Source organism: Hordeum vulgare, chromosome 5H, assembly GCF_904849725.1.
Source record: "Hordeum vulgare subsp. vulgare chromosome 5H, MorexV3_pseudomolecules_assembly, whole genome shotgun sequence".
Classification (NCBI taxonomy): domain Eukaryota; kingdom Viridiplantae; phylum Streptophyta; class Magnoliopsida; order Poales; family Poaceae; genus Hordeum; species Hordeum vulgare.
The window spans coordinates 83,393,813-83,413,523 of record NC_058522.1 but is presented as its reverse complement, the minus strand read 5'-3'; positions in this window follow the sequence as shown (position 1 = coordinate 83,413,523).

Below are 19,711 nucleotides of genomic sequence, written 5' to 3'. Positions count from 1 at the left end.
CAACATGGCAACTCATATGACAATGCATTCGGTCCACGGGTGACCGTCTTAGTGGTTATACCTTCGAAGCATGCAATTCGGAGCGGATCGAGTCTTTGTGGTGTAGACGAACATGGATTGTCATGGACGTCGTGGAAGTAGTGGTTCTCAACGATCTTGTCGACGGTAGTCGTACATGGTTCTTCGACGACGGTAGTCGTACATGCTCCGTAAATGTCCGGGGTCGTCGAGGACGTCGTGGTACTATGCGGTTTTCGGGTATTCTGTTCAAAGGCCTTGGGCGCTGGAGCGGCCCACGACACATCTGGAGGTAGACCAGCCGCTGGGCCAGCAGTGGCCTGGGCCCATGAGCGGACGAAGCAAGCGAGGCGCTCACGCTGCTTCGTCATACTCCTCCCTCGAGAAGAGGAGGCTGACGGCGGCACGGTCAACGCAACAGGGCGACGAGGGTGGAGCAGAAGTGGCGCGTGGATGGGCTATCGGATCCAGGGCGTCCGGCCAGGATCTGAGTGACGATGATGCCAGGGCGGCGATGGATGGGGGTTCCGACCGCGAGGCAGGCTCGGGCTCCTCCGCGATGTTGGCGGCTGCGGCGCAGAGCATGCTCGGGGGAGATCCTCACAAGGGCCCTAGGGGGGCAGCGTATGTTCGTCCTGGAGGCTTGCCGAGGTCACCAGTGGACGAAGGACCGAGGAGGCTGCAGCAAATGGGGTCGGGGACGAGAGAAGCTCGTGTCCTCGTGGAGCTTCGACTGAGGAGGCTTGAGAAACATGGACTTGGGCTCCATGCACTGCAATGCTCAGGCTGGTCGGGAGGAGGCCAAGAGGATTTTTGGATTGGGGCTAGCACATCTGGTTGGATGGAAGGGAACTCCGAGGTGGGGAATGAGAGGGAAAGGCTGCATGGGAGGCTATGGTCACCCGGCGTGTCCGGTAGGTAGGGACTTAGGCAATTTGGGGTCATTGGATGGGGATCCAATGGTCCGGGTTTGGCCCTAGGGTTGGATCTGGGAGGATCCCAAGGAGGAAGATGATTGCAGCGGTGGTGGCAGACGACGGATGGGACTAGCTAGGGTCTAGGGTTTGCCCAGGTTTCATATATAAATAACGGGGTTGACTAGGTTTGGACCCTGCGATCTAAATCAGATGGTCGCGGTTAAATAGGTTAGGGGGTCCAACTAAGAAACTGATGACGGTTTGGGGTATTGTCGGGTTGATCCGGACCCAACGGTTAAGACCGTGTGTTTCGGGTTCCGGGAGAGTTTGGGCGCGCGCGAGGGGTTTTTGCACTGTGTAGAGGGCTCGGCAGAGAAGAGAGGGAAAACGGGCAGCCCGGCGATAGTATTTAAAATACCGAAACGTCTCATGTTTGATCGGCTATAGTGCCGCTATAGGTTTAATGGTTCTGGTATCAAACAAACCCCAATTGTGACGAAATTTGGTAGGCGGTCTACCTAAAATAAAACAAGACCGACGCAGAAATTACAACCCAATCCGAGAAGTTTTATAGACACTTTTGGAAACAATATTTTAATGATGCGGGAGGTGCGGGCGTCTGTGGTTGGTCTCAAAACGGTCAACGACAAAAATGGAGATAACCGACAACTAATAATGGATGCAAGTTTTGAAAATAGACGACAACGGAGTACCGATGCAATGCAGATGATGCGACAATGAATGCGACAAACAAAAAATTGACACGACAAAAATGGAATTAATCGGGAATCTTTTGGAGCATTTTTTCCGGGCCGTTACAGAGCACCTCCGCCGTTGGGATTCGCCACTGTCGACGGATTCTTCACCGCTGTCACCGCCGTAGTCAGACTGTCACCAAGCTATGGTATGACTCCATCTTTATCTTGCGCTCCATTGGTCTTATTCATGAGCATTAGAATTTTTTTGTCTACAAGCCACCATGTGCAAACCCTCCTCTCCACGAGAAGTTCTCGTAGATTAGCGAAGGAAAGAATGTTTAGGTTTAGCCGTCCGCAGAACACATCTCGGTGACACCGAACCGCAAAAATCGGTTCCACAGATTTTGAATCCACGTTTACTAAGAATGAATTTTATGAGACCAAGTGATAACTTTCGATTCCACCAAAGTGATTTCCAAGTCTCTTTGAAGAAGTTCATCTGTCTGGGTGACTTTGAAAATTTAGGCTCGGTGCTACCGAAATTTGCTCTACGGAAAACTAAACTAAGGATTTCTTTGTTCAAATTTTAGAAAACCTTTTGTGTTTTGTGATGTTCAATCCTTCTGCTCTTCTATATCTATTTCACACGGCTGCTTGTGTGCTGGTCTATTGGTTGCTTGTCTCCTTCGTGTGAGAGGATGTCAAGATATGATGATAACAAAAACAATCTCACTGAGGACAGTGTTGAAATGGGTTCCGGAAAAAGTCCTGAGAGGACACCTTCTGAACCTAGTTCTCATAGATCCCATGGCTTTCCCAAGGCAGCCACCAGACGGAGAAAGAAGCTTAACTGAGATGAAGAGGACTCGAGTTTTGTGCCAGAGGAAACTTCAGCACCTCAGAAGCTGAAAGAGAAAGCTCGTGTCAAGAAGATTGTCAGGAAAGAGTATGCAAAGCCTGCTGATCTTAGAGCCCCTGAATATGCAAGGTGAGGGATGACACTTTTCCTTGACAATCCTCCTAAGAAGGATGGTGTGAAGAGAGCCAGGAAGAGGGTGATCCATGTTACTGCAAGACCTACTTCCATGTATGAGGACCCAAAAGATGCTGCTCGAGATGAAGAGATCTTAGCTGATGCTCCTCCTCCTCCTCCTCAGAAGAAGAAGCTCATGGCTAATGCCATGCCTACGAAATATTCTCCTAAGCCTGCTTCTAAGGCCAAAAGGATTATGAAGGATATTCCTGCAGGTGCCAAGAAGAAAGGCCCTGCTTCCAGTACCTTTGCTATAGAGGAAGAAAAAGAGAATACACCCATTCTCACAAAGCTAAGACCTAATGTGCCACTGCACAATGCTGCTCATCCATTAGCTGAAGATATGAAGAAGAGGAAAGATACATGATTGAGGAAATGGAGAGCGGCAAATCCATATGCCATAAGGAGAATGAAAGGATTGATATGGTTGACTAGATGGGGGCTAAATAGTCAACTAACAAATTTTAAGCATTTCTTTAAACAAATTAGGTTTAGTACCAAATATGTTGTCTAGGTATGCCACTAGGTGAGCAACCTATAAGATGCTAACAACAACAATAATAAGCAAAGAGTAAATACAAGTAAAGGTAACAAATAACCACAAGTGGAACCGACGAAGACAAGGATGTGTTCCTGAAGTTCCTTCCCTTTGAAGGGAAGTACGTCTCCGTTGGAGCGATGTGGAGGCACAATGCTCCCCAAGATGCCACAAAGCCACTATATTCTCCTCACGCACACAATGAGCGGTGTCGTGATTCCACTAAGCGAAGCCCTTGAAGGCGGCGACCAGACCTTTACAACAAGGTAGGGGCTCTATCCACAACTTAATTGGAGGCTCCCAACAAAACTATGGACCTTCACCACAATGGAATGTGGCTTGATACGTCTCCAACGTATCTATAATTTTTGATGGTTTCATGCTATTATCTTGTCAAACTTTGGATGTTTTGTATGCCTTTTATATCTTTTTTGGGACTAACTTATTAACTTAGTGCCAAGTGCCAGTTCCTGTTTTTTTCGTGTTTTTGACCCTTTTCAGAGGAGGATTTTAAACGGAGTCCAAACAGAATAAAACCTGCGGAATGATTTTTTCCATAACAGAAGACGCGCAGGAAACTTGAGAACCAAGGCAGGGACTTCGGAGGAGGTCACAAGCCCACCAGGCCCGACCTAGGGGGGGGGGGCTAGCAGGCTTGTGAGCTCCCCGTGGCTCCATTGTCCTAGGTCTTTCGCCTACATATTCCCTAAAATCCGAGAAAAAGCAGGAGATCATCGAAAGTACTTTTCTGCTGCCGCAAGATCCCATCTGGGGCACGTTCTGGTGCCCTGCCGGAGGGGGGGTTCGAATACGGAGGGCTTCTTCATCAACACCATGACCTGTCTGATGATGCGTGAGTAGTTCACCATATACCTATGGTACCATAGCTAGTAGCTAGATGGCTTCTTCTCTCTCTTGGATCTTCAATACAAAGTTCTCCATGATCTTCATGGAGATCTATCGGATGTAATCCTCTTTTGCGGTGTGTCTGTCGATTTCCGATGACTTGTGGATTTATGATAAGATTATCTATGAATCTTATTTGAGTTTCTTCTGATCTCTTATATGCATGATTTCATATCCTTGTAATTCTCTTCGAGTTGTGGGTTTTGTTTGGCCAGCTTGATCTATGATTCTTGCAATGGGAGAAGTGCTTGGTTTTGAGTTCATACCATGCGGTGACCTCACCTAGTGACAGAAGGGGTAGCGAGGCACGTATCGTGTTGTTGCCATCAAGAGTAAAAAGATGGGGTTTTCATCATTGGTTTGAGATTATCCCTCTACATCATGTCATCTTGCTTAAGGCATTAATCTGTTCGTCATGAACTCAATACACTAGATGCATGCTGGATAGCGGTCGATGTGTGGAGTAATAGTAGTAGATGCAGAAAGTATCGGTTTACTTGTCTCGGACGTGATGCCTATATGTATAATCATTGCCTTAGATATCGTCATGACTTTGCGCGGTTCTATCAATTTCTCGACAGTAATTGGTTCACCCACCGTAATATTTTCTATTTTGAGAGAAGCCTCTAGTGAACACTATGCCCCCCGGGTCTACTCCACACTGTATTTTCAGCCTTACACTTTTACTTCGTTGCACTTTCCGCCTTCAGATCTCACTTTGCAATCAATCTTGAAGGTATTGACAACCCCTTTATAGCGTTGGGTGCAAGCTCTTTTGTGTTTGTGCAAGTACTCTGGACTTGACGAGATTCTCCTACTGGATTGATACCTTGGTTCTCAAACTGAGGGAAATACTTACTGCTCCTGTGCTACATCGCCCTTTCCTCTTCAAGGGAAAAACCAACGCAAGCTCAAGAGACGACAGAAGGTTTCTGTCGCTGTAGCAGAAGAATTTCTGGCGCCGTTGCTGGGGAGGATCAAGTCAAGAACTCATCCAAGTAAGTGTCGCAAACTCATCTCTTGCATTTATTTATTTTGCATCTCGTTTTCCTCTCCCCCACTTCTGAAAAACAAAAATTTACAAAAATATTTGCTTTTTTCATTTGCCTTTTTTCGTTTGCCTTTCCTTTGCTTGTGTGCTATGTGCCTTCAATATGCTTGCATCTTCGTTTGCTGAAAATGTAGTGATATGGATCCTCATCCACTTGCTAATCTCTTTAAGAGATCCAATTATGTTGATCCAATTGCTAGTGAGTTGAGTGCACTTGACTATCTTTATGGAGTTTTGCTTGAGATGCGTGAATCTGAAAATCGTGATGAAGAAACTTATGAAGTGATTCACGAGGGCTCCTTGAATGAAAATTATGATTGCAATGGTTTCATTATAAATTCTGTTAATGACAATCATGCTAAAAAAATGCAAAACCCTAAGCTTGGGGACGCTAGTTTTGCTATGTTCACTACTTGTTGCAATGATCGTGATTGGGGTGATGATTTTTCTTATGATCTTGAAAATTTGTTCAAGCCTCATGATGAATACGATATTTGCAATAATATGGAAAGTGGGTTTGGAGAAGTCATGACTTTAGTTGATGATAATCCCACTATTTTTGAAGAGCGTCAACTTTGCATGCATGTGGATCATGAAAAGAATATCCTTTGTGATAGCTATATTGTTGAATTTTATTATGATCCCACATGTAATTGCTATGAGAGAGGAAAATATTGTGGTAGAAACTTTCATGTTACCAAATTACCTCTCGTTATGTTGAGATTGCTATTGTCTCTTTCTTCTTCCTTGCATTTTGTAACTATTGGTTGTCTTTCCAATTTGTTTTCCTATAAAATTCATATGCATAGGAAGTATGTTAGACTTAGATGTGAGTTTCACATGCCTTATGATGCTCTCGTTGTGCTTCAATTCTTGTCTTTTGTGTGAGCATCATTGAATTATCAATGCCTACCTAAGGGCGTTAAACAATTGCGCCTGTTGGGAGGCAACCCAATGAATTTATCTTTTTCTTTCTGTTTTGTTGCGTCCACACAATCATAATTCTGTTTTGATTGTGTCTTTTGTGTTTCCCTTTGTGTTTGAGCCAAGCAAAACCTTTATGACTATTCTTGGTGATGGTTGTTTGATCCTGCTGGAAAAAGACAGAAACTTTTCGCTCACGAGATGATTTTTCATTTTTATTCAGAAAGAGGTTTTGAGTTGATTCTTGTTGCTTCTGGTTGATATGACTTTTGCCCACGCAATCGTATTTTTTCAGAATTTTTGAGGTACCAGAAGTATACAAAGTATACAGATTGGTACAGACTGGTCTGTTTTTGATAGATTCTGTTTTTGTGGAGTTGATTGCTTGTTTTGATGAAAATATGGATAGTAGTCGGAGGGTACTAGCCATGGGAAAGTGAGAATACAGTAACCTAACACCACTATAAATAGAAATCAAGATTGCTACAATACCTAAAGAGGTGGTAGTTTGTTTTCTTGTGCTAATGTTACCACGAGTTTCTGTATAAGTTTTGTGTTGTGAAGTTTTCAAGTTTTGGGTGATGTTCTCATGGACAAAGAGATAAGGAGTGGAAAGTGCTCAAGCTTGGGGATGCCCAAGGCATCCCCAGCCAAATTCAAGGACACCAAAAAGCCTAAGTTTGGGGATGCCCCGGGAAGGCATCCCCTCTTTCGTCTTCAATCCATCGGTAATATTACTTGGGGCTATATTTTTATTCACCACATGATATGTGTTTTGCTTGGAGCGTCTTGTATCTTAAGAGTCTTTTCTTTTTGTTGTGTCACAACCATCCTTTCTTCACACCTTTTGAGAGAGACATGCACTCATCGTGATTTTGCTAGAATGCTCATCGTGCTTCACTTATATCTTTTGAGCTAGATAATTTTGCTCTTTGTGCTTCACTTAGATATTTTTGAGCACAGAGGTGCGTGACTTGGTAGTTGGCTTATGCTATGAAAATAGTCCCAAAGGTGATAGGTACCCAAAGAGGATACAAAAACCTTCATCTTCATGTGCATTGAGTAGAAAGAGAAGTCTTGATTCCTCTCAGTTAGTTTCGAGACATGGATTTGGTAATATTAAGAGTTATGTTAATAGGGTGTTGAGAATCTAGAAATACTTGTGTTGAAGTTAGTGATTCCCGTAGCATGCAAGTGTGGTGAACCGCTATGTTAGGAAGTTGGAGCATAATTGATCTATTGATTGTCATCCTTTGTGTTGAGGTTGGGATCGCGCGATGGTTAACACCTACCAACCCTTCCCCTAGGAGTATGCATTTAGCACTTTGTTTCGATTACTAATAAAAATTTTCGCAACAAATATGTGAGTTCTTCATGACTAATGTGAGTCTGTGGTATAGATGCACTTTCACCTTCCACCATTGCTATCCTCTCCAGTACCGCGCAATTCTCACCGGTGCACAAACCCACCATATGCCTTCCTCAAAACAGCCACCATACCTACCTACTATGGTATTTTCATAGCCATTCTGAGATATATTGCCATGCAACTCCCACCGTTCCGTCTCATGACTTGTGCCGTCACTATCATATTGCCACTGCATGATCGTACACTGCCGGAGGCATTTCCTATAGAGTCATCATCGTTCTAAGCTTTGAGCTATGAGTAAATAAAAGTGTGATTATCATTATTATTGGAGCATTGTCCCATGTGAGGAAATAAAAAAAGAGAGGCCAAAGAGCCCAAATAAAAAAAGAGAGGCCAAGAGCCCAAAAAAAAGAGAAGAGAGAAAAAGAGAGAAGGGACAATGCTACTATCTTTTTCCACACTTGTGCTTCATAATAGCACCATGTTCTTCATGATTGAGAGCCTCTCGTTGCATCACCACCATATGCTAGTGGGAATCTTTATTATATAACTTGGCTTGTATATTCCAATGATGGTCTTTCTCAAAATTGCCCTAGGTCTTCGTGAGCAAGCAAGTTGGATGCACACCCGCTAGTTATCCTTTTGAACTTTCACATACTTATAGCTCTAGTGCATCCTTTGTATGGAAATCCCTACTCATTCACATTGATATCTATTAATGGACATCTCCATAGCCCTTTGATACGCCGAGTCAATGTGATCATCTCCTCCTTTTTTGTCTCACAACCACCACCACACTCTATTTCACCTATAGTGCTATATCCATGGCTCACGCTCATGTATTGCGTGATAGTTATAAAAAGTTTGAGAAAGTAAGAGTGCGAAAACAATTCCTTGGCCAATATCGGGGTTGTGCATGATTTAAATTAGTTGTGTGAGGATGATGGAGCATGGCCAAACTATATGATTTTGTAGGGATAACTTTCTTTGGCCTTGTTATTTTGAAAGTTCATGATTACTTTGCTAGTTTGCTTGAAGTATTATTGTTTTCATGTCAATAGCAAACTATTGTTTTGAATCTTACGGATCAGAACATTCATGTCACATGAAAGAAGTTATAAAGGACAACTATGCTAGGTAGCATTCCACATCAAAAATTCAGTCTTTATCACTTCCCTACTCGAGGACGAGCAGGAGTTAAGCTTGGGGATGCTTGATACGTCTCCAATGTATCTATAATTTTTGATGGTTTCATGCTATTATCTTGTCAAACTTTGGATGTTTTGTATGCCTTTTATATCTGTTTGGGGACTAACTTATTAACTCAGTGCCAAGTGCCAGTTCCTGTTTTTCCGTGTTTTTGACCCTTTTCAGAGGAGGATTTCAAACGGAGTCCAAACGGAATAAAACTCGCGGAATTATTTTTTCCATAACAGAAGACGCGCAGGAAACTTGAGAACCAAGGCAGGGGACTTCGGAGGAGGTCACAAGCCCACTAGGCCCGGCCTAGGGGGGCCTAGTAGGCTTGTGAGCTCCCCGTGGCTCCCGTGCCCTAGGTCTTTTGCCTATATATTCTCTAAAATCCTAGAAAAAATCAGGAGATCATCGAAAGTACTTTTCCGCCGCCGCAAACTTCTGTCTTCGCAAGATCCCATCTGGGGCACGTTCTGGTGCCCTGCCGGAGGGGGGATTCCGATACGGAGGGCTTCTTCATCAACACCATGTCCTCTCCGATGATGCGTGAGTAGTTCACCATAGACCTACGGGTCCATAACTAGTAGCTAGATGGCTTCTTCTCTCTCTTGGATCTTCAATACAAAGTTCTCCATGATCTTCATGGAGATCTATCCGATGTAATCTTCTTTTGCGGTGTGTCTGTCGATTTCCGATGACTTGTGGATTTATGATCAGATTATCTATGAATCATATTTGAGTTTCTTCTCATCTCTCATATGCATGATTTCATATCCTTGTAATTCTCTTCGAGTTGTGGGTTTTGTTTGGCCAGCTTGATCTATGATTCTTGCAATAGGAGAAGTGCTTGGTTTTGCGTTCGCACCGTGCGGTGACCTCACCCAGTGATAGAAGGGGTAGCGAGGCACATATCGTGTTGTTGCCATCAAGGGTAAAAAGATGGGGTTTTCATCATTGGTTTGAGATTATCCCTCTACATCATGTCATCTCGCTTAAGGCGTTACTCTGTTCGTCGTGAACTCAATTCACTAGATGCATGCTGGATAGCAGTCGATGCGTGGAGTAATAGTAGTAGATGCAGAAAGTATCGGTCTACTTGTCTCGGAGGTGATGCCTATATGTATAATCATTGCCTTAGATATCGTCATGACTTTGCGCGGTTCTATCAATTGCTCGACAGTAATTGGTTCACCCACCGTAATATTTGCTATTTTGAGAGAAGCCTCTAGTGAACACTATGCCCCCCGGGTCTACTCCACACTGTATTTTCAGCCTTACACTTTTACTTCGTTGCACTTTCCGCCTTCAGATCTCACTTTGCAATCAATCTTGAAGGTATTGACAACCCCTTTATAGCGTTGGGTGCAAGCTCTTTTGTGTTTGTGCAGGTACTCTGGACTTGACGAGATTCTCCTACTGGATTGATACCTTGGTTCTCAAACTAAGGGAAATACTTACTGCTCCTGTGCTACATCGCCCTTTCCTCTTCAAGGGAAAAACCAACGCAAGCTCAAGGGACGACATAAGGTTTTTGTCGCCGTAGCAGAACAATCCGAGGTGACTACTTCCGTCTAGGGTGCTCAAACACCCAAGAGTAACAAAATCGACACAAGAACTTGGGGAAATCAATTTTACTTTTGTGGAAGTGTAGATCTAGGTCTCCTCCTTCAATCCCTAGCAAGACAACAAGTTTGGGTGACTAGGGAGAGAGATCGGGGAAGAAAGCTTCATTGCATCAATGGAGAAGAGAGAGATGTAAGAGATAAGGAGGAGGAAGAAGAAATCCCCCGTTATATAGGCCCCCCAGATTTCTAATAGTTACAACAAAATTGCACAACGCGGTACAATCGATCGCCGTGCCGGTACAACCGGTGTTCCTTTATTAGCGGAACAACCGGGAACCACCGCCTTACTACTGGGCCAAACCAGGAAGTTGGCCCGGAGGTGTCACTAACCATGGCTGTTGGGTGTGGCTAAGTCCCAAGCGGTACAACCCTTGTAACACTAGTAGTATCAGCAATAAAATTAATATAGCAGTACAACTGGACCACCATCACCCAACAACCATAGTGAAACAGAACCTTGTCCTGTTGTGGACCGATGCAGGGCCGGTACAACCGCCCAGCAGCTGAGTGGTACAACCGCCCATAGCACCTATACAACCGGCCGGTATAGAAAAACTCGGGTTCCTCTATCTCAATGATGGGATGGAACACGATGGGTGCAACAGTGCTAGAGAAGAATTGATTCACCCATACACTTCCAATGTGGATTCCCTATTAGTAGTACGGGATCCCTACGACCAAAGAGTATAAACACATAGCGAACATGTCTTCGATCTTTTCCATTTGGAGGGAATGCCTAACCGTCTTGTGTCTTAGCAAATGATACCTGCATACTTGACACCCGGTTAGATAACATAGTGAGTTGTCATCATCACCAAAACACTTAAGCACAAGAATACCCGTACAATCTCCCCCTTTTTGGTGGATGATGACAACAACACGATTTGCATCGATGGTCTCTAAAGTAGAAGCGGAGCTCCACCTTGCCGAGTGCCCCAGATGAGACAGAGCCAGGATTGGAGCTCCCCCATGTTGTTAGAGACCATCCACAGGGTACACACAGAAATTTAACATTGAGGATCATATGTACGAGATAATGAGTAGAGATTGAAATGATCCGGGAATTAATAAACATGGTCTCCATAAAAATGCAAATAGTCTCCACACGATAGATTCAAGACCAACTAACAAGCAAATATGAGTTCAATTTGAAAAACAACATGAAACATATGACGAAATGACTGCAAAGCCACCCATGAAAATCCCGACATGATAGAGATCTCTCCCCTTTTGGCATGAGGACACCAAAAAGGAAAAGAGCGATGCTAGTGCCCCGGTGCTCAGAAAATCTCATCAGATCCGTCAGACTTCTCGGAATCATCATCACCAGCACCACTAGCAGACTCATCATCACCAATACCATCATCACTCTCAGACTCCTTTGGAGCAGCACCAGCAGAGGAGGTAGTAGGCTGACTTGAGACCTCGTCATCTGCCCAAGAGCTATGACCATAGATCCACTTCTCCTCAGGGGTGACGGACTTCTCGGAACCACTGGCAGCTTCAAGCTTGAGAGCTCTCATAATCTGAATCTGTCGGTACTGAGCAAGCTTCTCTTTGACATGGGCTTCATAGAACTTCTGCTGAACATGAGCTTGGAGGCAGAAGGTCTTCTTCAACTTATCTAAGAATTTGGAGACCCAAGATGGATTGGAAGCCCAGGAAGCTCAAAGCCACTATCACTAGAAGTACCAAAGACATCCTCAGATGCGTCATCGGGGAAGCGAGGAGCACCATGGTCCTTCTTCCGGAGTTGCTTGACCTCATGCTCAGTGAGATTATCAGGAGAAGAGAGAGTCTCGCCAGGCCTCTGAACTACCCACATAGAGTTGATGAAGCACATAATGAATGGAGCATACTTGGGGACCGATTTGTAGTAAACGGTGGAGTAGAGCTCCTCCCATAACCATTTGGAGGCATCAAATGTGGCCCAGTGCCAGCCATCTCCTTCATAGCGACAAGTAGATCAACAAAATAACCCTGAAACTCATCTTGATTGCCCACCTTGGGCAGGAGAACATTCCGGAAAACATGATGCAGAATATCATATACCGACAGCAGGTCCTTGGAGGAGCCCGCAATCCCACGCCCAGGAATGTATAAGGGACCAAGCTTCACCTTATCCATTGGATGAGGCTGATCATGAGGACGAATGCCGCCATTCCCAGTGTGACATGTATCATCATACCCAAGATCATTGCAAAAGGCACTCCACGGGACCTCGAAAAGCTCACCACGACACAGGAAGGTTAGGGTGCGAGCGACATCAGTGCCGAAGTGAACCGTGGCATAGAACTGGTGAATGAGTTGTACATCAAAAGGACAATTGAGTGTCATGAGCTTGAGCAGGTCAAATTTTTCACACAGAGTATGGGCTTCTCCAAAGTAGTCCATGTTATTCTTCTAGAGCTAAAGTTCAAAAGTCCACTACTTGGCAAACTCGTTCTTGTGATAGTCATAGAGCTCGTGAAGATTGCGCACCTGAAGCGCATTCTGGAACTGGGGTGGTCCAAGAGGGAACAATGGGTACCACATATAGATTCTGAAAGCGAACCTGCTCCCCATCAGCTTTCTTCCATTTGTGCACTGGCTTGGCAGATTTCTGCTTGACGGCCAAGGCTTTTGCACGACGAGAGTGAATGGTAGGCATCACCACTTCCTCGTTCTCAGATTCATCCATGAGCCTACACCCGCGAGCACGCTTCTTGGTGTTCCTTTGAGGAGCAGAGCAAGGACTAGAGCCTTCGACAGACATACACCAGAAAAACACACACAAAGAAACCTAGAAAAGATGAGAGGATTTTACGCAAAAACTATAATATATTTGGTATGCAAAGTAAAGCAAAGAAGAAGTGGCATCAGAACCAGGCAGCCCGGTTGTACCAGTCGCAGGGGCGGCTATACCGCAGTAGTGGTTGTACCACAAATGCATGCGGTTGTACCATTGTTTGAGGGAGAACGGTTCATCCGGATCTGAGATCGATGCCAGTGATTCTAGGTACTAAAGCATAACTAATAGGAATCATATATAGGATCTCCTCCTATCAATAGTTTATCCAAAAACGCGGGAACCTAGCAATGCCCTATGAAGAAGTAGATCGAAGGAGGAGGATCCAAAAACAAGAAGGAGGAAGGGCATTACCGGCATCCACTCGAGGAGATCAGGGAAGGGAGGGCCTCCACGAAGTGAATCTGAGGGGGGGGCACCAGATCCGGGGCACCGGAGGCACTCCGACGTGGTGGAGGCGGCGGCAGACGGCGAGGGCACCGAGGGGAGAAGTTGGGCACGAAGGGAAAACTGAGTACCCCTTCGGCCCGACCCTCCCTTTTAAGCGCCGAGCTGCATGGGTTGTATCTCTCTCGAGGAGCGGTTGTACTGGCCCAGTACAACCTGGAAGTTAGCGGTAGAACTGCTAATTGTCACCGGTTGTACCACCGAAGAGGAGTCAACGGGGATTAGCCTGCATACCGCGTGAACCACCGGTTGTACCGCCCTGCCTTAGTCTCCACCACAAGGAAACAATGTGTACAATGTAAACGAGAGGGTTTGAGGTGTGACGAGGGCTTGGGACAGAGAGCAGGCAAGGGAGTATGGTGGGGAAGTCCCAAGGTGACTGAGAAGAGCTACACAAAAAGGAATACACACCTTGAGGGATTCGACACCTAAAACTTCAAGAGAGGCAAAAAGATGCAACAAAAAGAAACACCAAGGGTAAAGACCTCACTGAGAGGTGGCGGTGGTCGAGGCCACCTATGTTTGAGTGAACCGGTATGGCACCGTGAAGATTATAACCTTGGACCCATGACCAAACCTCGTCTTTGTGACACAAAAACCATCAAAAATGACAAACGTGAAAGATTAGATTGTTTTATGCATAATAGGAGGAGGGATAGGTAATTGAGAGAACCAGACTCCCCCTAAATTCATGCCTACATCAAAACAGAATATAATGATGAGAATGGTGGAATGTGCCACAATTCAATGTACATTTCTCAAATCAATGATATTTAGCTCATGCCTTAACTCGCGAAACCTTGCTTCATTCAAAGGTTTTGTGATGATATCTGCAAGATATTCATTAGTGTTGAGGTAGATGAGGTTAATCTCCCCGCGCTTGATATGCTCCCGGATGAAGTAGTGACGAATACTGATGTCACACCCTATTTTCAGTGTCACTTCTTCTGCAATTTAAAAATATGAGTTTATTAAAACTTTTTCAAAACTAATGTTGTGAGTGCCATGATTGTCATTGTATGCTTGTATGCTTGATTATGTGATATCAAAAACCACATTTCTCATGACCGAATTATTTTCCAAATCCTTTTTCTTATTTTTGGCTAATTCAAAACCCTGCTTTGGGTTGCACTACAAGTCCTTGATGGCAAGGAGTGCTCTAACCGAAAGTTGGTAGTCTAGTTCTAGCACCATTTTAGTTCACCAAAACCATAAAATAATTATTTTATGAATTATTTCCCTTTTTATTTGCATGTCCATTTATGAGGCCAAAAATGATATTCCTATATGGAAAATACTTTTCTGCCTTAGAAAAATATGAGAAAATTTAGAGATGCTTAGGAGGACATATATTTTCCATACATAAGGTTTTCAACACCTATTTATATTATAAATATGTGAATAAAACCGTGAAAACCTTTTCTGTTTGTTTTGACCTTTTGAAATATTTCCAAAGGAAATATTCTCAGTAAATTCCTAGAAAATTCCAGTGGTATCCCTAAGCCATATTGGGTGCCCATGTAAAATTTCACCTTGATCCAAGGTTGTTAAGGTCACCAAATAATTGCAAAACCCCTTCTGTCGAGTATGAAGTTAGAGCAACTCTACATAGCAAAGTTTATCAAGTGGAGCTGAAACTTTGCAGGAGTGCCTAATACTTCAAATGAGGACTCCATGCCAAAAATAGGTATTTGTGGGACTTGATTTGCCCACACTCTCTTTGGAACGAACATATGTGGTCATTTAGGGATATTTTCAAGTTTACAAAGCTAAACTTATCCAATGGAGCTCAAACTTGGTGAAGCCCCTTGTTTTAGCACCAAACCCAATCCTGTTAAGTTGCATAGCCAGTGGTGGGGTGCAACTACCCCGAACCACTATCGAGCACCTTCTGACAGTTGGGTAAAACACCTCCTAACCTTAGCTAAACCCAATCCCTTTCTCCCAAACTCATAGTTTAGGTGGCTGACACCAATGCCTAACTCTATTCAAGTGGCCCCTCTGTGGTTCAAAGTAGATAAACCAAATTCTCGAATTTAAACTTCTGCCCAAGGCTGACATCACCTGTTTCCTTGTCTCTCTTTGACCAGCCGAGGCTCCCACGGGACTCCAATGGCTAGGCATCTCCTAGCAAGTGCCGAGGACACGCTAGACACATCCAAGGCACCCAGAGCGCGCAAGCATGTCGTGGCATGCCAAAGCTGCGCCTCTGGGTGCGTTACAGAGAGCAACCAAGGTGGGGGCGACTCACTCGGCCAGTTCCAGCCTCCCCGTGGTGTCTCCCCTCTCCCCTGACAGCCCCTATGCATCAGGCAGCCCTCAGGGCCCCTCCTTTCCCGCGCTAAGGGCCGGTGCGATGCGTGCCCGCGTGCACCATAAGTGCCACCGGAGGGCGACCACGATAGCTCGCCTCTCCTCTCTCCCTCTGTCTCGTAGTGAGTCCTGAGACCGTGGTTTCGACCCCAGCCTCTCTCTGCACCCCCATGCACGACACGGTGGATCATCGACACTCCCGAGTCGGCTCACCATCGCGGGACTATAAATAGCCCCTCCCCTCGTTCTAGAACCCCTCACTCCACCTCACCGAGACCTCATTCACCTCCCTAGCCACCCCATTGAGTAAGCAGAGCCCCGGTGCTCGGGATCGACCGAGGCCCCTCCGCCTCGGAGCTCCGGTCGATCTCCGGCTACACGTTGGCTCTCGCATCCCTCTGCCCACCAGAGCACTCCCGGTGACACCAGGAAGCTTTCCCCCCCTCTTCCACGAGCGAATCTGTGCCCGTAGCTGCGACCTCCACCTTCACCTGAAACTCCTTCGCCGCAGCTACCTCGTCGCTGGTGAACAAGAGCCCCTCTGTCGTCGACTCAACCACCAGTAGGTAGGCGACGACGAGCCGGACCCATTCCTGTCGTCGTTAGGGCTCGAGGACATCGGTAGCCACGCCGGCGTGCTCCTTCGCCTCTCTGGCCAGAGGTAGGAGACGACCACGATAGGTGTGCCCCACCTATCGGTGGCCCATCTCTCTCTCCCTCGCTGCTTGCAGCCACTAACCACAAGGGCCCGCGCATCAGGTTCAAACCTGACGGCGCATGCCCCTGGGCAGGCTGGTTGGCTGGCCAGTGGGCCGGCCCAGTCCCAGGCTAAGCCAGGCCAGGGGCTGTAGCCCTTTTCCTTTTTATTTAAAAATTGATTTTAATTGATTTTTGTAAAAAGATTTAATCACTGAAATAATATGATTCTTCCACTGTTATTTTTCTAAAAATGTGTAGTATTTAACAGAACCATTGGATGAATTTTTGCAACAACTATTCTGTTTTATAATAATAAAAAGGGTTAAATTGGAATAGTTTTGCTTCTCTTGTAATGATTTTAAAAATATTCTTTCACTAAAACCAGAGAAAAATATTTTTAAAATAACAATATGGATTTATTAGAATCAAACAACATTTTGAAAGTCACTTTCTGATCTATTATGGAGTGAGCTACTTATTGCTTTTATCTATTACAACGATAGAAAACCCGTGTGACGAAGGAGTTGGACTTGAAGACCTCGAAGACCCCGGATACCTAGCTGACCAAGGCAAGCTACCCTTTGACCATGTTTGAGCATATGTTATATTGCATGCTAGTAAAGCAACTATTTCCGTTGTATGTAATCATAAGTATTCGGTAAATATGAGGGTCACGCTAATATCATGTTGACAAGTAAAGCTAGAATAGTAGTAGCATGAGCATGATGTTGGTATAAAAACCAAAGCCTTATGAAAACCTTGTCGGGTGCCACTAATGCCCGAGGGTGATGATGAGTTAGGTGGCCACTTTTGGTGAAGTGGTGCACCGGGTATTTTGTGTGTTTTTGCATTTGGAAATGGGATTAGATTTATGATGTGTCGACCATCCCAACCTTACATGTACGACTACGTTACACCTTTATGGGACGAGGCTTTGTTGATTACTCTGGTTGGTGCTAGCAAAGAGCCACATTACTAGTGGCGGGAGTGATGTGTGGTCACTCTCGTGATGGGGTCATGCCAGGTAGGGCGACTATGCTGTTTTTACATGTTCTAGGCACACCGTTGGTCCCCGCATGGTTGATACTGTCCAGAGTTGGTGCTCGTAAGACGTACAACATGTGGGTTGCGTACCAATCGAGTGGACCTCTTTGTTTAGTATCATCAGGCGAAAGGCATTGATCGGGTACTTACCTCAGGTATGTTACATACCGCGAGTCGTGGATGACATGGAAGTTTCTCGGATCTCGTGAGTCCACTGTACTACCTCTGCAGAGTGTAAAACTATTCGAATAGCTATGTCCACGGTCAAGGACAGTTGGGTAATCCTGCTTAAACTATGTCCAGTCATTTCCCCACAAACAAAGTGTGTGTGAGTGTGTGGTAAATAGTCTTTTATGAAACAGTTGATATGACCAAGTTTGGTGAATTGGCATATAGGGTGAACCTGGAGTGTTCATCCCTTGACAGATATATTGATATCTGTAACCTGTTCTTCAAATCAACATTTAGCTTATGTTGCATAGATCATGTTTATTTACAATCAAGTTGTTATCCACCAAAGATGCATATTACTTGTTATCCTTTCAATTGCATTGTTCATATCATGTACTGTTTGCGAGTACATTTAAAAGTACTCATTGGCTTGCCATTTGTTATATTATTGACCAGACATGGAAGGACCAGAGTTTGGAAAAGAGTACGTCTTTGGAGACAGCCTTGCGAACTAGGACGCTTCCCAGTCAGAATGCCTGTTGGTGTAGGATGATGGCATGGGCACCCTCTTAGCCCTAAGATTTCCGCTACTAATTGTATCAGTGTGATTTGGCCTTATAGGCCCTGCCTTGTGAACTTGACCATTCGGTCACATGATGTAATAATTCGGTACTTGGATGTAAGACTCTCAATATTCAATATATGTGTGTTCGGTGAGCACTGATCTCTAGGATCACTGAGCACGTTCATTCGGTGATCTCGACTCGTAAGTCGGGGTCCCCATAGAGATGGTATCAGATCCATATTGACTATAGGAAGCCTTAGGTAGCATGGACAATAGCCTAGACGATTAGTGCACCTAGACATTACCCTGAGATTTTCTGCACCCACTAAAACTTTCTAACCCTCTCCCCTACATCTTGTAGATGGCCGCCGTACCTAAGATGCTCTTGGAGACGGGCTTTCCCCTACTTTTGGGAGATAGCCTCGAGGAGTGTCAAGTATGCCGCATGCCCATCTTCCTTTACCACGAGCATTGGATCAACGCCGACACCAAGGAATATCACGTGGACGTGATAGTGAGGGCTAATGACTCCCCAACCAGTTGGTTCTTTGAAGGACCACAGATGGAGGATCTGATGTTGGCAGTGGAGACAGCCGCACGAGAGGCGCTCGTGCGTCTCCGCGACATCCTTCCCAAGATGGCTAACAAGCCAACTACTCGTCACCTACCTTTTATTAAGGATGGGATAGATGGGAGTTGGACACTCAACCCATCTTCAGAGGAAGGGACGCCACTAAGGTTTCAAAACTACTTTAGTCTCTCCTCCGACACTTTGATGCACCTTTTGATCAAGGAGTCAACGAAGATTCGCCAAGAACTACACCAAGTCAAAGACCTACTTCACCTGGAGAAGATGAAGACCCGCAAGGTTGAGAAGGAAGGAGCACCCGGAGGGCGATCAACCATTGCCTTCCGAGGAGGACTACCACCGCTTCAGGCCACTCCTATTCAGAGTCGCCGCCTGACCATGGAATAGTACACTGAGCTCCTCACTGCCTCGCCAACTAAGAGATGCCGTGATGGACCACTTCCTTCTCCTACCCCTCTGAAGGAGGAAATCACTGATGTAGATGAAGACGAAGATCCTACAGAACCCGCCTATGAGACCGAGCAGTCCGCCAGTTAGGATTACGGCTTAGGAAATTAGGAGTCTCCCGAAGTGTAGTGAGTCACGTATCGGTTCATGCGAACCATGAGTGTTGTGTAAGCATGTTTGATGCAAGCCGCATTTCTGCCTTAGGCAGCTTGTAAGCGACTACATCACTTGGTTTAATCTAATGCATTAGCTTTTCCAAAAACGTTCGTTTAAAAATCTCACATTAGCATGACAATAAACCCCCTTAAATAGAGCATCATCCCTTATGATTCCGGCCAGTTCGGCATATTGACCTGTCTACTCCCTAACAAGATG